This window comes from Rhinolophus hipposideros, assembly GCF_964194185.1.
Source record: "Rhinolophus hipposideros genome assembly, chromosome: 23".
In the NCBI taxonomy this organism is placed as follows: Eukaryota; Metazoa; Chordata; class Mammalia; order Chiroptera; family Rhinolophidae; genus Rhinolophus; species Rhinolophus hipposideros.
This window is the reverse complement of record NC_138069.1, coordinates 11,034,152-11,042,713: the sequence shown is the minus strand read 5'-3', so window position 1 is coordinate 11,042,713 and position 8,562 is coordinate 11,034,152. Positions and strand designations below refer to the sequence as shown.

The 8,562-nt window shown below is 45.9% G+C and overlaps 1 long non-coding RNA gene across 1 annotated transcript in view; it reads right to left on the bottom strand.

Annotated features, from left to right (window-relative positions):
- LOC308491470 overlaps positions 1-8,562 on the bottom strand; it is a 33,035-nt gene that overhangs the window by 21,833 nt on the left and 2,640 nt on the right. Inside the window, exon 3 of the long non-coding RNA XR_013992357.1 lies at positions 5,312-5,506. This is a non-coding gene — a long non-coding RNA (uncharacterized lncRNA). The remainder of the gene's footprint in view (positions 1-5,311; positions 5,507-8,562) is intronic.

Genomic DNA, 8,562 nt, shown 5'->3' with positions numbered 1-8,562 from the left:
ATGATCTCTGTCTTTGTTTCAATTATTGTTTTTAAGCCTTCTGTCTTAGGACTATAAGTACATTTTATTTCTGCTTTTATTGTATATATTTAATTAATTGCATGGGTACTGCCACAAAAGTGATATGTTGCTGAAGTGGCACTGTGGCTTGCAGTCTCAGTGCAATCCTGCAAATGGGTTACAATGTTCATTTATCAGCTGGTGTGTAAATTCGAGGGAAGGAAAAGGTGGATTATGGATATTTATAATGTACAGTTTTCTTGCAAGTAGAATATACAAAGATCAATGATAACTAAGAGTAAGTAGACTGGGCAGCAAACCCCAGATTTGTATCTCTTGTCATACCTGGACCAGAATTCCTCTTCCAGGAGCTAAAAGAGGAGATAATTATAGCTAGTGATGGAATGCTAAAGAAAGACTATCTGTTTGTTTGTTTTAGGGCAAACCACAGATTCTCATGGCTGAAGTTTAATTGTACATAGTTGTATTTTCAACAGTTTTAGGATAAGTATCTGGCTCTTAGGGTTTCTCTGCCTAAAAAATGCTGCTAATGCAACAAACCACTTCATGTAGCTCATTTTGCTACTTGGACCTCTTGGAATGTCTCTTGAGATAGCCTCAGCCATCCAGAGTATTGTCATTGGGAAAGTCTATTTAGTGTTTAACGGACAGTATGGGCTGTGATCAAAGAGATGACAGTGCAGTGTTAGGCTGCAGCCCCCAGCAGGTAGAGGAGTGGGAGGGGAATGTATGTGGTCTTGAGAACTCTTTGTTTCCCCAACACGACGTGCAAAAGAAGTGTGATTAATTTCTACCTTGGTTCAAATAAAACTACCATTTTTACTTCAATCCTTTCAGTGATCTGTGACTAAAAGTATACCCCAAAGAAACATAAGCCCCAGCTGACTACTTCCCCATAGCCACACTGGAGCTGGTTGTAAAGAGTTGAGGAGATAGACATTCAAATATGAAGCAAGATTTTTAAGGTGGCAGTGCAATAGCTCTCGTGACCTCTGAAATGGTCAGTGCTGAGAGACCTGGTTATGGCCTCTGCTTAGTGCCAGTATTTTGTCTTTGGTTCTGGACTTCCTTAAAACAGAATTTTAATGATTGCGGAGGCCCTGGGGTTTTTCCTACTTGACCTTAGATCCTAGGCAAAATAACCCTACTCTAGAAAATCAGAAGCCAAGATTTTTAAAGTAGGGCTGGGAACGTAGATAGATGACTTGGATTTTCACAAGATTATTTGTTAAACCACTTCTTAGAATTACTTGGACCTGTCTGCTATCAACCTACAGGGCAGATGGCTACGTGATGAGGTAGCTTAAAGTGCAGAGGAAGTGATTTGATGCTTCTGAAATACATAATTTCGACGTTGCGGTCCTGAAAGCAGCAGCTGACACTGAGCTAGTTTAGGGTTCTGGTGCACTCGGCATTTGTGAATGAGGGGCAATGCTGAAATAACCATTACAGTAAAGGGTTTAACAATTCAGAGTGACTGGGAGAGTAATACGTATTGGATGTTAGTACTTGAAAATGGCAGAAATAGCTAATAGTGAATAATGTCTAACATCGAGCATGTCCAATGTGCCAAGCATTTTACATGGATGATTTTATTGAGTTGTCTCAACAGTTTAGAAGGGGAAGGAAGTTAATGCTGTTCAGCCTATCTGACCCCAGAGTCCCTAACTTGTGGAAAGCAGTAGAGTTCTCTTGTTTGCTGAAATTTGTATTTAGTGGCCTTCAAAGGGTGGGCAGGAACCTACACGGCTTTTGGGGCTAGAGAAGCCAATGTGCACGCGCGCTCGCCCGCTGCTTGCTTCAGGAAGTCAAGTGTGTATGGTGAGGAAGGTTTGCACACTGGTTCTCTTGAGTTGGATCAAGTCAAGTGTCCTGGTCACTGCATGTCCAGATTTATTTATATGAGCCAGTTACGAAAGAGGCGGAAGCTGATAAAGAGAATGATTTTCAACTCAGCGCCTGCCACCACAGTCTAACTACGTAGTGTTTCTGAGGATAAAGGAACTTTCACAGTGGACTTGGATTGACAGATGTATTAGATTTCTTTTAAGGAGGTATATATGGAGTGGAACACCGCATCATCCCAACTTATTTTTAGAGTTTTGGTTTCACAGCAAAATTGAGAAGGTAGAGATTTCCCATATGGCCCCTGGCCCCACATATGCACAGCCAATCCCCTACCAGAATGGTACATTTGTTAAAACTGATGAACCTACATGGATATGATCACCCAGAGTCCACAGTTTGCATTGGGGTTAACTTGGTGAGCATTTTAGGGTTTGAACACGTGTAATCACATGTGTCCACCATTATACAGAGTTGTCACTGCTCTAAACATCCTCTGTGCTATTTTACCATACCCCTACCTCCCTCTGTTCTAGCTAAGTGAAATAACTTCTTTTCTCCCTGAAAGCCCAGTTGGTTTTGGAGTATTCTTGTAGCTGAAGAATAACTTTGGTTTTTTTAGCCTCTTTAGTAAACTGGTATTCTGTACAAAACTATTAGAAACTAGTTGGCTGTTCAGGCTTTAACAAGGATAGTAAATGGAATCTCATGCTAGCCCTTCACCTGACCATCTCCCCCACATTTCTGAAGACCTTTACCAATATCGGGTTCTGTGCCTACATCTTGTACAGAAAGCCTTTCCCACCCTCACCAATCTGGCAGAATCCAGGCTCTGCTTTGGCTCTCATCTTGGTTCCTGGTGAGGGAGTGGGGCAAGTGGTAGGTGGGTGAATTGACAGACCCAAGTCCTGCGTCCATCTGTTGCTTGGCCTGGTGTCGGTTCAGCAGGACCCAGCCTTTGCATTTAAAAGCAAAGGTGACATTGAGCTAAGACCTTTTCACTTGTCTGTATTAGACACTATAACAAGATGACATTTTAAAAGGGGAAACTGAAGTACAGTTTGTAGAGCAGCACTTCCCGTGACTCGACAACATCCCCAGAGATTTCGTTCAGCTGCTGGGTTCAGGAGGTCCGGGACAGCAGGAGGGCAGCTGCTGGATGGGAATCTGTGGTCCTGGCTGGGATTTTCTGGCCAGAACCTGATGCCTGCCCCTGAACAACAGGGCATCACTACAGACATTGACACAAGTGTCCTGGCTATTGACATACAAATGTCAAAGTGACCATACTTAACTGCCATATAGTTCCCCCACTTCCTGAGATTCCTTCTCAGGCTTCAAAAGGACAGATTCACCTGGTCTCGAATTGCCAGCAACTCTCCTCAAGGACTCTAGAACTCTGATGACCTTGCCTATTAATACTTCAGAGTACAATCAGAAAAGATCTAATTCTTCTTCCTGCTACACTTCAACCAACCTTCCTGCAGCTGTACCTGTAACGTCGACCTCCTCATCTGGATTATTCCCAATAGCATGCAAATATAGCTCCAGTATCTTTAATCCTAAAAACAAACTCCTTTGACCTCAGCCCCCTTAAGTGTCTGCCCCTTTTCTATGCTCTTAGTAAAACTCTCTGAAAGAACAGTTGTTCTCTGTCCATCTTCTAGTATTACATTCTCACTGAACCACTCCACTGAAATAATTGGCTTTATCAAGGTTATTTTCACATTGCCAATTACAGTAGATATTTTTCTGACTTTAAAGTTCTAGTTTTTAAGCACTTGAAGCAGTTGACCAAAACAATTTCCTGGAAATAATTTCTTTCCTTGTCTACCACTACACTAGATTTGCTTGTCTTCCTTTTATCTTTTTGCTGCTTCCCAAGTTCCTTTGCTAATTCTTCCTGTCCTTTAAATGTTAGGGTGACCCAATGGTTAGTTCTCTGTCTCTCCTCTACCTGGGTGATACCATCTAGTCCCCTCTTTGTGCTGAAGAGTCCCAAATTAGTATCCTTGGCCTAACTTCTCCCAAACACCAAAGGTACATATCCAACTGCCACCTTGATAGGACTCAAGTGTCTAACATGCATCTCGAATTCCTGATCTCCCACCCGACTCCACGTGTTCCCCTTCTCAGTAATTGGTACCACCATTCATGCAGTTATCTCCACATGTAGTTCATTGGCTACACCTCGAGATACATCTCTTCTCCACTGCCCCTGCTCTAGTTCAAGCCTCCTGAAAGATCTTACTACTTCCCCATTACAGTCCATTCTCCACAGTTACAAGGGATCTTTCTAAACTGTAGGTCAGATCACGCCACTTGGGGCTTACCCTCCATCTCCTGAGGTTGCAAAATACAAATAGAATAAAATCCAGCTTTCTTATGATGGCCTCTCTTCAAAGCTCGTCATGATTTGGTCTGTACCTGCTTCTCTGCCTTCATCTCTTTACTCTCCCCCACTCATTCAGTTCTAACGATGCTGACCTTGCTGTTTCTGGAACATACCAAGCTCATTCTTACCTTAGAGCCTTTGCACACGCTCTGCTTGAATGCTTCTCCCACCTCTTTCCATGGCTGGTGCCACCTGCAGCAGGTTTCTGCTTACATGTACTTTGTCCCTGCCCTCCCGCCTTCACTTTCTAGAGCAACTCTTTTTTTTATTTTATTCACAGTACTCATCTGCCTAACATTCTCTTATTTGTATTTATCACATCCAACCCACTAGAAGACAAACTCCCTGAGGGCACAAGTCCTTTTTCTGTCTTGTTTACCACTGCCTACGACACGGGCAGAGAGGATACTAACTGTTTATTGACTGACGGATTGGCACAGTCCACACTGGCAGCGTTCTGAGCCAGTTCACTAACATGGCCAATGGCTGGGTCTGGACTCAGATTCTCCTTGGGAAATTGTGGGGACAAAGCCCCCCAAAAAACAGTTTCCAGGCTCTCGGCCTCACAATAGAAAGGTGCTGGCTCGGGTAGTAAATGGCCATCAACTGTGATCAGATGCCAGCAGCTGTGGCTAGTTGGCCGTCAGCTGTAACCCGTGAGCCACTGGCCACTAATATAACTGCTGTGGCTACGTTAGCAGAAAGGAATGGGGGCTAACAAGAAGATGGTGGCTGGCAAGCGCGGACTGCTGTTAGGCAGATTATGTAGATCCTGCTTCCTGTGTCTCCAGCCCAGCCGCCAGCGAGAATATGTTGGTTTGACTCCCCTACTTATGGCTCCGTGTGTGTTCCTGTTTGGCCTCACCGTGTCCTGCGTTCTTGGGCGGGGAGTGGGAGCTGAGACCCTGCACGACAAATGGCGCAGCGAGCAGGGTCCCCCGCATGACAGAAATCCTTGCTACCCAGCAACCCCTTGGTGGAGAAGCCTTCCTGACTGGGCATTCAACATTCACTTGGTTTATAAGATATACTCACCCAAATCACACTTACCTGCACCTCACTGATGTCTCCTCAAGTCCGGCTCCTGGAATGTTCAGCATCTCAGGGCCTGGCCTGGAGCTCCATGGGCGGGCAGCTGGCAGGTTGGGCCACGGATCTTTCAGGCAGATCGCCCCTCTCTCTTGGTCTTTGTCCCAGTGTGCTGGTTCCAGATGCCATGTTGGTGCTGGGGTCCTCTGGGAACCCCTAGGAGCAGACAGGTGAGAGGACATAGCAAGAGATGGTAGGTTATGCCTGTCATGGTTTTGTCATCTGCAAAAGAGCCGTTGATGCACTCTGCACTGTCCTGCTCCTGACAAGAAGCCTACTTGGCCCCTGCTGCCAGGACTTGATTGCTGTGTGTGAACTTGATTTCACAGAGGGAGACTGGCCCACGGGGGCGGAGGCTACGTCCAGGGTCAAATTGTGGGTGTGTGATCAAGCTGCACTGGCATTCAGCCTCCCATGGCCTGACTAGGGCTCTGGACCAGCGTCTAGGACCTGGAGAGAAGAGAGGGCAGCTTCTGGAAGCATCTCAGGGAGCGGGCAGGCTCTTTGGATGGCCATCTGGCCCTCTGGCGCCATCTGCTGGCCGGAGCCAATCAGTGCTGGAAGTTCTGGGGAATTGACCAGGACCAGACTGCAGGGCAACCCCATCCCTGTCCCCCCGCCCCCCTGTCTTTGCTGGGCCAGCGTGGCCACTCTGAGACTACAGTACCCCCATATACTTTCCCTTTGGGAGAGGAGGTGGAACAAAGGGTAGCCATGCTCTTCTGGGAATCTTGGCCTCATCTATGGTGAGTCAGGCAGACCTAGGTTCAAATCCCACCTCCCCATTCCCCTGCTGTATGGGCTGGGGCAGGTCACATAACCCATCTCAGCCTCGTGGGCAGCCCTCCAGCCCAGCCTGCTCCCATAGTTGTCTGATAGTGGTGGGTACAGATATAGGTCAAGAAGTTTCCTCTTCTACCATTTAGCTGTGGTTCCACTTCTGCCTAGAGCTTCCCATGGGTGGGTCCGTAGCCCACCCAGGAAGGCGCTGTACTGTCTAGTTGAGGTAGAAGCAAGGAAGCTGAGTGGTCCTTTCTGCAGCTTTGTCCAAGGCCTCAGATGGACTCCTGGGCCCTGGACAGATAAGTCCTCCCCAGGCACAGGAGACTTGCTACAACCCTCACTTTCTCTCCCAACATCTACCATTACTTCTCCAGCCTTGGCTATGAGGGTTGAGCAACCATGTGAAGGGAAGGCTACCGGGATCAAAGTTCCTTCAGGAACTGATACTGGCACCATGCTAAGAATGGCAACATACATTTTCACATTTTCAGCCACCCTTTTTAAAAATTGAGTTATACATTCAGTACAGAAATGTGATTATAGCTCAGTCATTTTGTATATATGCATACTCATACACCTATGAAACTACAACCTGGATCACGATAGAAAATTTCTAGCATCCAGAAGCTTCCCTCATGAATACCTGCCTCCCTGCCAAAGGTACCTATTATTCTATCTTCTCCAACCCAGATTAGTTTTGGCCTGTTTTTGGTCTTCATTTCAGTGGACTCATACAATAAGTACTCTTGTGTCTAACTTCTTTTGCTTAACATTATGTCTGTGAGATTCATTCACGGTGTTCTTTCTTTTTCATTGCTATTTACTGTTTCATTGTGTGACTATACAACAGTTTACTTTTTCATTTTACAGTTAATGGATTTATTATTTCTAGGTTCTTTTCTCTTATGAATAAAGTTGCAGTGAACATTCTTAAACATATCTTTTGGTGGACATAGGATTTATTCCTGTTGGGTATTTGCCTGGAATTGGAATTCCTGAGACATTGTTATACGTATATTTAGCTGTGGTAGACACTGGCAATTATTTTTTTTAACTTTCTTTTTTTGTGTGGCATTCTTGTCCATTTTATTTTATTTCTTTATTTTAAGGAGGGCACAGCTCACAGTGACCCATGTGGGGATCGAGCTGGCAACCTTGGTGCTACCAACACCACGCTCTAACCAACTGAGCTAACTGGCCACCCCAACACTGGCAATTTTTTGAAGTGTGTCAATGTGCATTTCCACCAGCAAAGTGTGAGGGTCCCAATTGTTCCACATCCTTCTCGACACTTGGTATTGTCCCTGTCTTATTTTAACCACTCTGGTGACGAAAATATGAGTTTTCACCCAAATCCGGTGAGGTTGGTCTGCTATGTGCCCCATTCCATAGACAAAGAGACTGAGGCTGGAGAGGGGAAGCCACACCTCCCACCCAGGTGAGCAGCAAGTGGCAGCAGCAGGTCTGCATGATTCTTGTGCTCCCATCGCCGTATGAAATGTTAAAGTCAGAAAACTCAGGTCTGCCAAAACGATAGCTTTCTTATTTTCCTACTTTCTATAGTACCTATTTCCATTTGATAGCAAAAATATAATCTGGTCACTTCCTGGTGAATTCAGTCAGGTGAGTGTGTGACCACTCAGTCATTTCAGGGGTATGTTCAGTCAAGTTGAGGGTTCTGTCCCTCTTCTGCTAGCCAGGGGTCACAGCTACATTCTACAGAGCTTAGGTGGTCATGGCATGGAGTGGGAGGTTGAGGGGGCTGGAGGTTGTCTGGTCCTTGGTCGTCGTCCATCTTCCTCTACTGCTCAGGGAGGCAGGCAGGCCTCCCTGCTACCAGGTTGTGAGTTGTCATCCTTGGTTTTTACTGTGCAGTGTCTGCGTTTGTGCCATGGTCTCTGAGTTGGACTGCCTTGGTTCATCTGCTCTAGTGCTCTCTTTATTACGTCCCAGAAGCCCCTTTCTGGCCAAGCACCCCCTTTGAGCAAGTTCTATGATATGTTAGGGCCTCAGGACATATTTTGATGCTCTTTGGGATCCTCACACATTAGGCATGAGCCTGAGATGCTCCCAGGTCCACCTGCCCAGGCACATCCAGCTGTCATTTCTACTTGAAAGCTGTCATACCTTCTCATCGTGAGACTTTAGACTTTCACCTTACTCACAGACCAAAGAACAAATTCTCCCAGAAAAGCCCCTAAACCTTTTTAGGAGTCCTAATCTCTCCATATCCCTGGGAGAGAGAGACCCTTCTCAGAGACCCAGCCCCGTAGTTAACTGCAGTGCTTTCTTCTCTGCCTCATTTTCCCCCCACCCTCAATCCTTTGGAAATCTGGCTCTGGCATCATCATACCTTCTTCCTAACTCCGCCGTTGCTGGTATAAAATTTAAGATCGGAGTCTTTCAGCCTCTTGGGCTTTCAGTGCTCC